Here is a 10,597-nt window from a genome sequence, read left to right as displayed (position 1 = left end):
CCCCTCCATTCACTATTGATTCGGGTGAGCTTATAAGTCACATTCCAACTTAAAGATTTTCGTCCAAATAGATTTCCATCTGTGGGAAAAGACAACCCCGAAGAGTCCAGTTTTATTGCCCTGTGAGACATGAACTGTTCAATTTATCTCTAAGTTAGCACAGTTATTTTGCATGCCTTTGCTAACTGACTAGATAAATCTCTGTTTCTCAAATTTTCCTTTGAATGAACTTTACCATCCTGCTGATTGCATCATTAATGAGCTTAGTGGATGGAATGGTGGTTCCCAAAACATCTGCCGTGTCCACATCTGTTGAGTGTCCCTGTGAATGTCACCTCACTGGGAAAAGGGTCTTTGCAGATGTCATGAAATGAAGAATTTTGAGATTGAGATCATCCTGGGTTCCTCACGTGGGCCTTAAATCCAATGATAAGTGGCCTTACAGGGGACAGGAGAGGAGCCCCGGAGGAGGAGGTGATGTGAAGACGGGGCAGAGAGCAGAGAGGTGTGTCCTCCAGCAAGGGTGGCTGCAGAAAAGGCTGACGGTCACCCGCCACTGGGAGACAGGCAAGGATTCTCCTTGAGAGCCTCTGGGCGAGTGTGACCCTGTGGACACGCTGACTGGGGCTTCTGGCCCCCAGAACTGGGGGAGGATACATTTCTATTGGTTTAATTCATCTGGTTAGTGGTAATTTGTTACTTTAGCCCTAGGACACTAATACAATCAGTTCAACAAACGTCTGGCCTGTGCTCATTTTATTTAACTATATTTCTATGAGAGTCATGCTTTTAACTTGAAAAAAATGTCTTTTGAGATTTGCCATTTATATTCAAGTTCTGCTCTTCTTTTCTCTCGTCATCCTACACTTCTTTTTCGCCTTCCTGCCCCCAACGGTGTTTGAGACCCAGCCCTTGACCTCCTGTCCCCGCCCAGAAGGAAGAGCTAGTCCAAGTGGGCAGAGGAAGGGGAGCTGCCTGGAGCTGGGAGCACAGACTCTGGAACCAGCCTCCTGGCTCAGCCCTGGCTCTGCCTTGAGTCATGGCACCTTGGACAAATCCTGTGTCCTCCCTGGTCCTTGGTGGCCTCATCTGTAAAATGGGGGAACAGTAGTAACTACCTCTGAGGACTTTTAATCTCCTCACGTTAGAGATGGAGCTCTACACCCAGGATTGAGGGAATTCACTGATGCCATGTGCAGCGAATCAACATACAACGTTGATTTCGTCATTGTCCTGTGAAAGGACAACCATAGTGCTTTGTCTTTTCAGGTGTTAGGTTGTTAACCTGTATGTCAACAATCTCTGCTTCCTGGCTTGGGCTCCCCAAGAAGTGAACTCAGAGAGTTTGTGAGCAGGGAGAACCCTCGGGTCCAACAACTGTGGGAGGGAGTGAGGGAGGGGAAAAGGCCGTGAGAAGGGCCCACGCCTTTCAGCATTGTCCTGAGTTGAGCCGATGCAGCCAGGCCTGTACCCAATCCCTGGCCGCGGGCCACCCCTGGCAGGTGCACCCAGGTGACGGTGGCTCCCTGCAGTGGGTGACAGCTGAGGCCTTCCGCTGACAGCCCTCCTCCTGGCAGCTGCGCCATTGGGGAGGGAGCTGGGGATGAATCAGTCCCCCTCAACTCCGTCCGCCTCCAGGGTGTCTTCAGGTTTCAGTACCCAGGGTGGGCTGGCTGTGGCATCATCCTTCCCATGCTGGCTGCGGGCAATGTCGCAGGGCCACCTTCCTCCACCTCCCCCCCCACGCCACATGCCCGCCTCTCCCTCTTCTGTCTCTTGTTTGCCCTTGATGCTGACTAGTAAAGAAATGGAGGGGAAGCTATGGGGAAGGGAGAGGCCAGATCTGCGCTGGGAGCCGGAATGCCGTAGCCTCGGGCTGCTGTACTTCCCCCATCCATGGAGCTGTGTGTCCTCCAAGGCCTGGGCCAGCCTCACACCCCTGTCTGCAGCAGCAGGGCGGCGGCCTCTCAATAACCCAAGGAGCTACTCTTTAAAAGCTCGAATTCCAAAGGGATTATTCCTGTCAGGGGAAAAGAATAAAAGGAATCCACTTCTGTAAACATGAAACAAAGATCAGAATAAGGGTTTTAAAGTAATGCTAAGCTAAGCCACCGAAAGGCATGGAAGATTGTACCTTTTTCTGAGAGGGGTTTTCCTTTCTGATCTGAAGACAGAGAAGTGGGTCACATGTAGGATTGGGCAGGTGGGAGCGGGCAGGGGTTTGAGACAAGAATCTCAAGCTCCCTGACTGCTGAGAAAGGGTGAGTGTATTTCTCCTCAGGACAGCACACCACGCTGTCCACAGGGCAAGGATGGAGACAAGGTCGCAGGGGCGGAGAGGCTGATGCTCCCAAGGTCAAGGCTGACGTTGCCTCTCTCTTCCTGGATTGGGATCCACTGAGCGCTACACCCCATCCTGCCACGTGGCAGCCGTGCGACCCCTGGAGAGTCACTCACTGCTCTTGGGCTTCGGTTTCCTTGTCTGTATAATGGGGATGATACCCGGTGTATCAGTAATGGCCTTGTTCGCAAGCAGAGAAACCAAGCTTGCCTAGGTAAACCGGAAGGGAAGTTACCGCATGGGTGGAATCCTGGAGGGAGGGAGAAGGTGCAGGAAGCTGGGATGCAGAGAGCCAGGCCTGGAGTCACAGCAGGATGGGTCCATGTGCTGCTGTCCTGCTGTTCCACCCCCTCGCTCACTCACTCAGGGCCCCCGCTGTCCCTGGAGAGGGCGTGGGACTGGCCAGGCCAAGGTCCCCCCACCTTCTCCCCCCGGGGCTGCGCTGCAGCTTCATCAAGAAGAAAGCTCAGATTCCCAGCCTTTCACCCCCACCAGGACCACACAGGATGACAGACCAGGTCTAGTAAGAGCAGAGCTGTTGCTGGACAGCAAAAGACAGAATCCCAAACAAAAATCCCCTCCAACGGCTGGCACACCTGCCCTCTCTGGCTGTTATGAGACATGGTTAGAAGAGCTTTCGGCAGTAGTGAGCGCTCAATAAATAGAAGTCACTACTAACGGATTAATTAAGCGGGGTGCGTTCGTAGCATGCACGTCTAATCAGTAATCAAAAGGAGTCAGCTCCTGATAAGACGACATGGATGATTCTCAAGACATGAAGACTGAACAAAAGAAACCCAAACCCAAACAGTACATACACACTGTATGATTCCCCTTGTATGAAGTCCCAGACGTTCTAGGAAAAAAATCTGAGCTATGGTGATAGAATCAAAAGCAGTGCTTGCCTCTGGAGCAGAGACATAGGGTTCAGGATGGCCCGGAGGGGGACACGGAGGGATTTTCTGGGATGATGGACATGTTCTATATCTTGACTAAGGAGGTGGTTACTCAAGTGCAGACACTTACTAAAACTCATCAAAATACACATTTTAGTCTATGTAAATTACACCCCAGTGAAAATGTTTTACAGTTGTGATCTCTTTCTTGTCATTAATTGATGCAAAGTGTCTCCCCAGTCAAGTATCTCTGCCACAAATATCATGATACTAAAAACATAGCCGTATAACAAATTATTTCAGACTCCATCCAACTCCCACATGTTTCAAACATCATTTTATTTTATTTATTTTTTGTTCTTCAACCACAGTCTTTTTTTTTTTTTAAGTGAGGTGAGGTTGATGCATAATACTAGGTAAGTTACAGGCGTACAATATAGTGATCCACAATTTTTACAGGTTATACTTTGTAGTTATCACAAAATATTGGCTATATTCCCCATGTTGTACAATATATCCTTGTAGCTTATTTTAGAACTAATAGCTTGTGCCTCTTAATCCCCTACCCCTATGTTGCCCCTCCCCTTTCCCCTCTCCTGCTTCTTTTTTGTTCTATTCACTATTTTATTGTACTTTTTAGATGCCACATATAAGCGATATCATATCATATCTTTCTCTGTCTGACTTATTTCACTCAGCATAAGTCCATCCATGTGGCTGCCAATGGCAAAATTTCATTCTTTTTTATGGCTGAGTAGTATTCCATTTTATATATGTACCACATCTTCTTTACCCATTCATCTCAAACATCATTTTAAATGAAAATGAAAAATTCCCAAAGTGCAAGGAGTTTGTCTTGACGGGTTTGGCTGTATCAGTAGGATGATCTCTCCACATGCCCCACCCCCTACCTCCCCCCAAACTGAGAACAAACACGTAGAACACATTTATAGAAAGCTGACATTGTGACATCCAGGTGTGTGATCAGAGGACTAGTCTTCTCGAGGAAGGAATAAACTAAGTTGAGTGTTGAACTCGCGGGGTCATCATGATAGGAGCACATACTTGTCTGCCATGGGTTGGAAAAAAAATCAGTGTCTGTAAGTGCTGTTCTGAGCTGCCTTCCCAGCTTACAAGCCACTCAGGGATGGGCGGCCCACCCCCCGGCCCCCACCTGGGTTATTCCTGCATCCACGTGGGCTGCACGGAACACGCTCAGTGAATCTTTGCGCATTTGTATTGATTTGAAACCTGATTCCTCTGGACAAATAAACACACTTGCCAGGACTGGGCTATTCCAGCCCTTAGGTTGGTCCCCCACCCAGGAAAAGCCTGGACAAAGCAGACATTCTTATGAGAGCCCAGAACAACTTCAGCCCAGATGTTGCAAGGCAGTCGTGACCTTCACGTGTTGCCAAATGCAGAGACGGCTAATTGCCACTCCCAGCATTCCTTCTCAACTTACTCCTTACTTCCTCTTTATTTGTCCCTATTTTTAACTGGGCACATAATGACCCAGAGTAAAAGACTGATTTCCCTGCCTCCTTTGTTGCTTGTGGTGTCCGTGTGAGTTTCTTCTGGCCAGGGTGATGAATTCTGGGGGACTTCCTGGAAGGTCGGCTAAAGGGAGCTGACTCAGCAGGGTGGAGCCTCTTTTTGCATTTACTTCTCTTCTCCTGGCTTGCAGATCTGGCAGCCTGGCAGCCTGTCTTGGACCCTGAGGAAACCTTCAGGAGGGAAGCCAGGCGCTAGGATGGAGCCCCAGAAACATAGGTGGAGTCTAGATCCCACCATCCTTGGATGCTTGCCTCTGGACTTCCTTTATGGAAGGAAGAAATAGACTTCTAGCATGTTTAAGCCATTCTTAGTTTTTATACTTGTGTTTCATGCAGCGAAATCTAATCCTCGGTGACCCATAAGACAAGGGTTCCCTTTGCTCCTTCTTTCACTGACAGCCATCCACGGAGCAGCCTTGGCCTGTCCACCCTGCGTCCTGGAATTCATTGAGGGTAGTTCTCAGGCATATTTGCACTTGTAAGAGGACATCAGGAAAAGCAATGCTTCGCCCCAAAGAAGTATTATGGCACCACTGGAAGTAAAATTTGGAATTTTGTAACTTCTCTGTATAGAGCTAGATACATGTAGGGACTCTAAGGAATGTATGAAGTGCATCCTCCGATTTTCAACAGCTCCATGGAAGCACTTGGCCACAGTAATAAGAGGAGAAATAAAAGTTAACTAGTTATGTTTCTTTGTTTTTCAGCTGACTTGATTTTTTTATTTTTAATTTTTTTATCGAAGCATAGTTAATTTACAATGTTGTGTTAGCTTCAGGTGTACAGCAAAGTGGTTCATATATATATATATTATATATATATATATTTTTTAGGTTCTTTTCCCTTATAAGTTATTACAAAATATTGAGTAGAGCTCCCTGTGCTATACAGTAGGTCCTTGTTGCTTATCTATTTTATATATAATAGTGTGTATCTGTTAATCCCCAACTCCTAATTTATCTCTCCTCACCCCCCAACTAGTTACGTTTAAGATCGAGGCAAATATATGTTTAGAAAGGCTATAAATTAATGACTTATTGGAGGGAGCCATTGTGCACATTAATTTTCTCTAGTCTTTGGAAAGCATTTTCAAAGGAAAATTATATTCTCTAACACAAAAAACTACACCTCATATCAAACATTTCTAAGAATGGTGGTCTCCTGTAGCATAATTACATATAAGTTTGAGCTCTTCTCTTAAAACAATGGAATGGTTGGCAGAATTAGTAAGGAAATTGCTTTTGAATACAGAAGTTGAAAGTTATTTGATTTAGAAGTGATTAGAGAAATTTATTCACTGAGAAGTGTCATAAAACTGTAACAAAAGTCATTATTCCTCCAAATACTGTAATTTGTATACAACACACAGGCTGATTTATGAAACGTTTTCATTCCCCATGAACAATGAGTTTATTACAAACAAGCAGGTAAATTGAATTTTTTGATAGCTTTGTCCTTACCCATGACATCATTGGCTCTATAGTAAACTAACATATCTTCCAAACAGTCACATACACACACATGCAGCATTCACCTACCCTTTCTCTCACAAAGTCAGTCTCATGTTGAGGTAAAAAGGGTTTAGAGTATTCTAGATGATTCTAACTTAAGAAATTAATGATCAAGGAATCCTGTCTAATTCACTGTACTTCTTGCCACCTCTGAGTATGATCATGGAAATTTTATCACAATTCTTTCTTTTTTTTTTTTTTGCAGTACGCGGGCCTCTCACTGTTTGACCTCTCCGCTGCGGAGCACAGGCTCCGGACGCGCAGGCTCAGCGGCCATGGCTCACGGGCCCAGCCGTTCCGCGACATGTGGGATCTTCCCGGACCGGGGTACGAACCCGCGTCCCCTGCATCGGCAGGTGGACTCTCAACCACTGTGCCACCAGGGAAGCCCTATCACAATTCTTTAGATATGTATGCAAACATGTATGCCCACACCCTCGCCCTCTGCACCAGTTGTTTGTTTTAAGTTAACCTCTCACACTTGCTATATTGATAAAAATCAAGTTTCTCTGTGGTTGGTATCTGGAAACTAATTTTGATAAATCAGATGAACAAGTCGACAATTGGAAAATGGTACCACTGACTTGCCCAGCGCCTGACTCTCTAATTTAATAGATCGCGGAGCCCTTCTTTTTAAGTGCACTCCTCCCATTTGAAGGATGAGAGTTACATAAAGAAAGGGACAGAGGAGACAGATAAGAAAGGGATGGAGGAGATAACTTTTAACAAATTTTATTTACTTTTATTTATTTATTTTGGCTGCCTTGGGTCTTTGTTGATGTGCGCGGGCTTTCTCTAGTTGTGGCGAGCGGGGGGCTACTCTTCATTGCAGTGCATGGGTTTCTCATTGAGGTGGCTTCTCTTGTGGAGCACAACCTCTAGAGCACGGGCTCAAACCCATGTCCAGGGATCAAACCCATGTCCCCTGCATTGGCAGGCGGATTCTTAACCCCTGCGCCACCAGGGAAGTCCCAGAGGGGAGAACTTGGATGCAATGCTCGGTAGAACCTCTTGCAGCAACATTAGGTTATTTACATTCAACGCTCCATATTCATTTACTGGACAGTTATTGGTGGATATGGTTTCTTGTTGAACTTGAGATTTCTTATAGCTCACGTCCATTAGGAAAGGAGGAGCAGTAACAAGTTAAATACTGCAAAGAGGCGTTACACGTTCAATGACAGTTGCCTAAGAGAAGGCTGGAGATGTAATTTCGTCTGTGCTGTCTTCCTTTTCTCAGGTAGGTACCTTCGGTTCTGTGAGCTGGCATGCTTAGCGTCCAGCCAAAAACACAGGGCAATGGGACCTCCCTGGTGGTCCAGTGATTATGAATCCACCTTCCAATGCAGGGGGCGCAGGTTCAATCCCTGGTCATGGAACTAAGATGTCTCATGCTGTGGGGCAATTAAACCCGCACGTCCGCAACTACTGAGCCCACGCACCACAACTAGAGAGAAGCCAGGGCACCGCAACAAAGAGCCGATGCAGCCAAAAATAAATAAATAAATAAAAAAGTTCAAAAGGGTGAGTTCATAAAAACAAAACAAAGCAAAAAAAGACAGGGCAAACATGATGTACGCCTTCGATTGCTTAATCCAATCAACAAGCCTAGAGCATGAACGTAGACGTCATGCCTGTTATTATAATCATGGTTGAACAGGCTTGGCTGGACTTCAGTCATCTATCACCAGCAGTTTCTGCTTGCATTTGGGAGCAGTTCATAGACACACCATCCTCTTTCAAGCCAAAGCTCATCCCTTGGCACTTCCCCTCCACTGACTGTGGTCAGTGCAGTGGGTCCAAGGTCTTGGATCGCCATGGCTGCCATATCCTCACCTGGATTGGCAAGGTTGGCTGAGTGAGTGGCAATGATTACAAGGTTGTTCCCCAGAAATGCCTTCTGCCCTGGCTCATTATTGCTTTTTAAAAACTTCATTCATTGTTTTTGTTTGATTGCATTGACAAGTTACAGGAATAATACATGCAAGGCATGAATACATTCTCCTTGTAAAAATTAAAACGTCTGAACTCAACAGCACCATCAATTAACTGGATATATTGACATCTATAGACTACTTCATCCAACAACAGCAGGATACACATTTTTTCTAAAGCTCACATGGAACATACACCAGTATGGACCACATTTTGGAATAAAAACACACCTTGACAAATTTAAAAGAATGGAAGTCATACAATGTCTGCTCTCAGATCACAATGGAATTAAACTAGAGATCAAGAACAGAAAGATAGCTGGAAAATCCCCAAATACTTGGAGATTAAACGATATACTTCTAAATAACACATAGGGCAAAGAAGAAATCTCAAGAGAAATTTAAAAATATTTTTAACTAAATGAAAATGAAAATACGACATCAAATTTTGTGAAATCCAGCCAAAGCAATGCTTTGAAGGAAATTTATAGCACTGAATGCATATATTAGAAAAGAAGAAAGATTTAAAATCAATTATCTAAGCTTCCACCTTAGAAAACTAGAAAAAGAAAAGCAAATTAAATCCAAAGTAAGCAGAGGAAAAGAAATAATGAAAATTAGAGCAGAAATCAATTAAATTAAAAATAGGAAATCAACAGAGAAAAATCAATGAAGCCAAAAGCTAGTTCTTTGAAAAGATCAAAGAAATCAATAAGCTTCTAGTCAGGCTAACTAAGAAAGAAAGAGAGAGGACAAAAGTTACTAATATCAGAAATGAGAGAGGGGACATCAGTACAGATCTCATGGACATTAAAAAGATAATCAAAGAATAGTATGAACAACTTTATGCCCGCAAATTAGATGACTTAGAGGAAATGGATCAGTTCCTTAAAAGACGCGACTTGCCAAAACTCACACAAGAAGAAATAGACAACCTCTATAGGCCTAAATCTATTAAAGAAGTTGAATCAAAAATTCTGTTTGCTTCCGAAACAGAAAACATCAGGTTCAGTTGGGTTCTCTGATGATTTCCACCGAACACGTAAGGAAGAGAAATTATACCAATTCTCTACAATTTCTTCCAGAAGATTAAAGTAGAGGTAATACTTTCTAATTCATTCTAGGTGGCCAGTATTACCATAATACTAAAAACAGACAAAGACATTACAAGAAAAGAAGACTACAGACCAATATCTCTTATGAACATAGATGTAAAAATCCTCAGCAAGACATTAGTGAATCACATCCAACAATGTATAGAAAGAATTACACACCATGACCAAGTGGAATTTACCCCAGGTGTGCAAAGCTGGTTCAATAATAGAAAATCAATGTATCCATCACATCAGTAGGCTAAAGAAGAAAAACCACATGATATTATCAATAGATACAGAAAAAACATTTGACAAAATTCAACACTCATTCATGATAAAACTCTCAATAAACTAGGAACAGAGGGGGGAACGTCCTCAACTTGATAAAGAATATGAACAAAAAACCCTACAGCACACTTGATGGTGAGAAACTATAAGTTTTCCTGCTAACATCAAGAAAAAGGTGAGGATACTTGCTCTCATCACTCCTCTTCAGTACTGTATTCCTTAAAACAATACTGAAAAGTATTATATATAGTTGATTTTTCTTCCTCATCTTCTGTAGAGTAGAGGATGACGCTGTCTGAAGCCATGGGTCTGTCTATAACATCAGGTATCCCGAGGATGGAATTGATGAGTTTTATCACATGCACACCCTCATTCTACATGCCCATTTCTGATTACATGTCTTTGTTCTTAGCATTTTAGAGGCCTTTCCTTTTATCATCTTACACGACTCCTCCTCAAAGGGCTGGGGTAGACCTCCTCCTTCCCTTCCTCTCCCTTCCCTAAGCCACACCCGTACTGCAGCACCAAGGGGTCTGCTGGGTCTTTCAAACACTTCTCAGCTCTGTGTTCTCACACAAGCAACCTCCTAAAAATGGAGTGGCTGTAGCTGTGCTCCCCAGAAGCCAGGGAGGTTTTCCAAATGCTGAAGGATCACCTCCGACTTTGACCAAATGTGGCAGATTGAACACACACATGAACTCTGCCCTCTCCCACACCCTACTAAACGACAGTATATTAAAAACAATGATACAACCCACAAGGCCAAAGAGATCAAGAGGGGAGTTGGCAGCAGACGAGCCATGGCAATAAAATTTTGGAAAAGTGAAAGCAGATGGAAAAATGATAACTGACTTCACAGAACAGGGAAACTGAAACCTACTTTTTACAAAGTAGGGGCATATTTGCTTGGTAGAACTCTAGAAAGCCTCAGGATTTGGAGGACCAAGTACCTCTAAACATTGGGGTGTAGGGTGGAG

The 10,597-nt window shown here is 44.2% G+C and overlaps 1 long non-coding RNA gene across 5 annotated transcripts in view; it reads left to right on the top strand.

Annotated features, from left to right (window-relative positions):
- LOC149749455 (uncharacterized) overlaps positions 1–6,818 on the top strand; it is a 37,917-nt gene extending 31,099 nt beyond the window's left edge. For all 5 annotated transcript variants that reach the window (XR_016393152.1, XR_016393151.1, XR_016393149.1 and 2 more), the window contains one exon: positions 6,510–6,818. This is a non-coding gene — a long non-coding RNA (uncharacterized LOC149749455). The remainder of the gene's footprint in view (positions 1–6,509) is intronic.
- The last annotated feature ends 3,779 nt before the right edge of the window (positions 6,819–10,597 follow it).

This window comes from Delphinapterus leucas, chromosome 4, assembly GCF_059928025.1.
Source record: "Delphinapterus leucas isolate spDelLeu-1000000601 "Yukka" chromosome 4, BTC_Dleu_Yukka2, whole genome shotgun sequence".
Lineage (NCBI taxonomy): Eukaryota > Metazoa > Chordata > Mammalia > Artiodactyla > Monodontidae > Delphinapterus > Delphinapterus leucas.
Note: the sequence above shows the minus strand (reverse complement) of the source record. Positions and strands in the feature narration are given on the sequence as shown.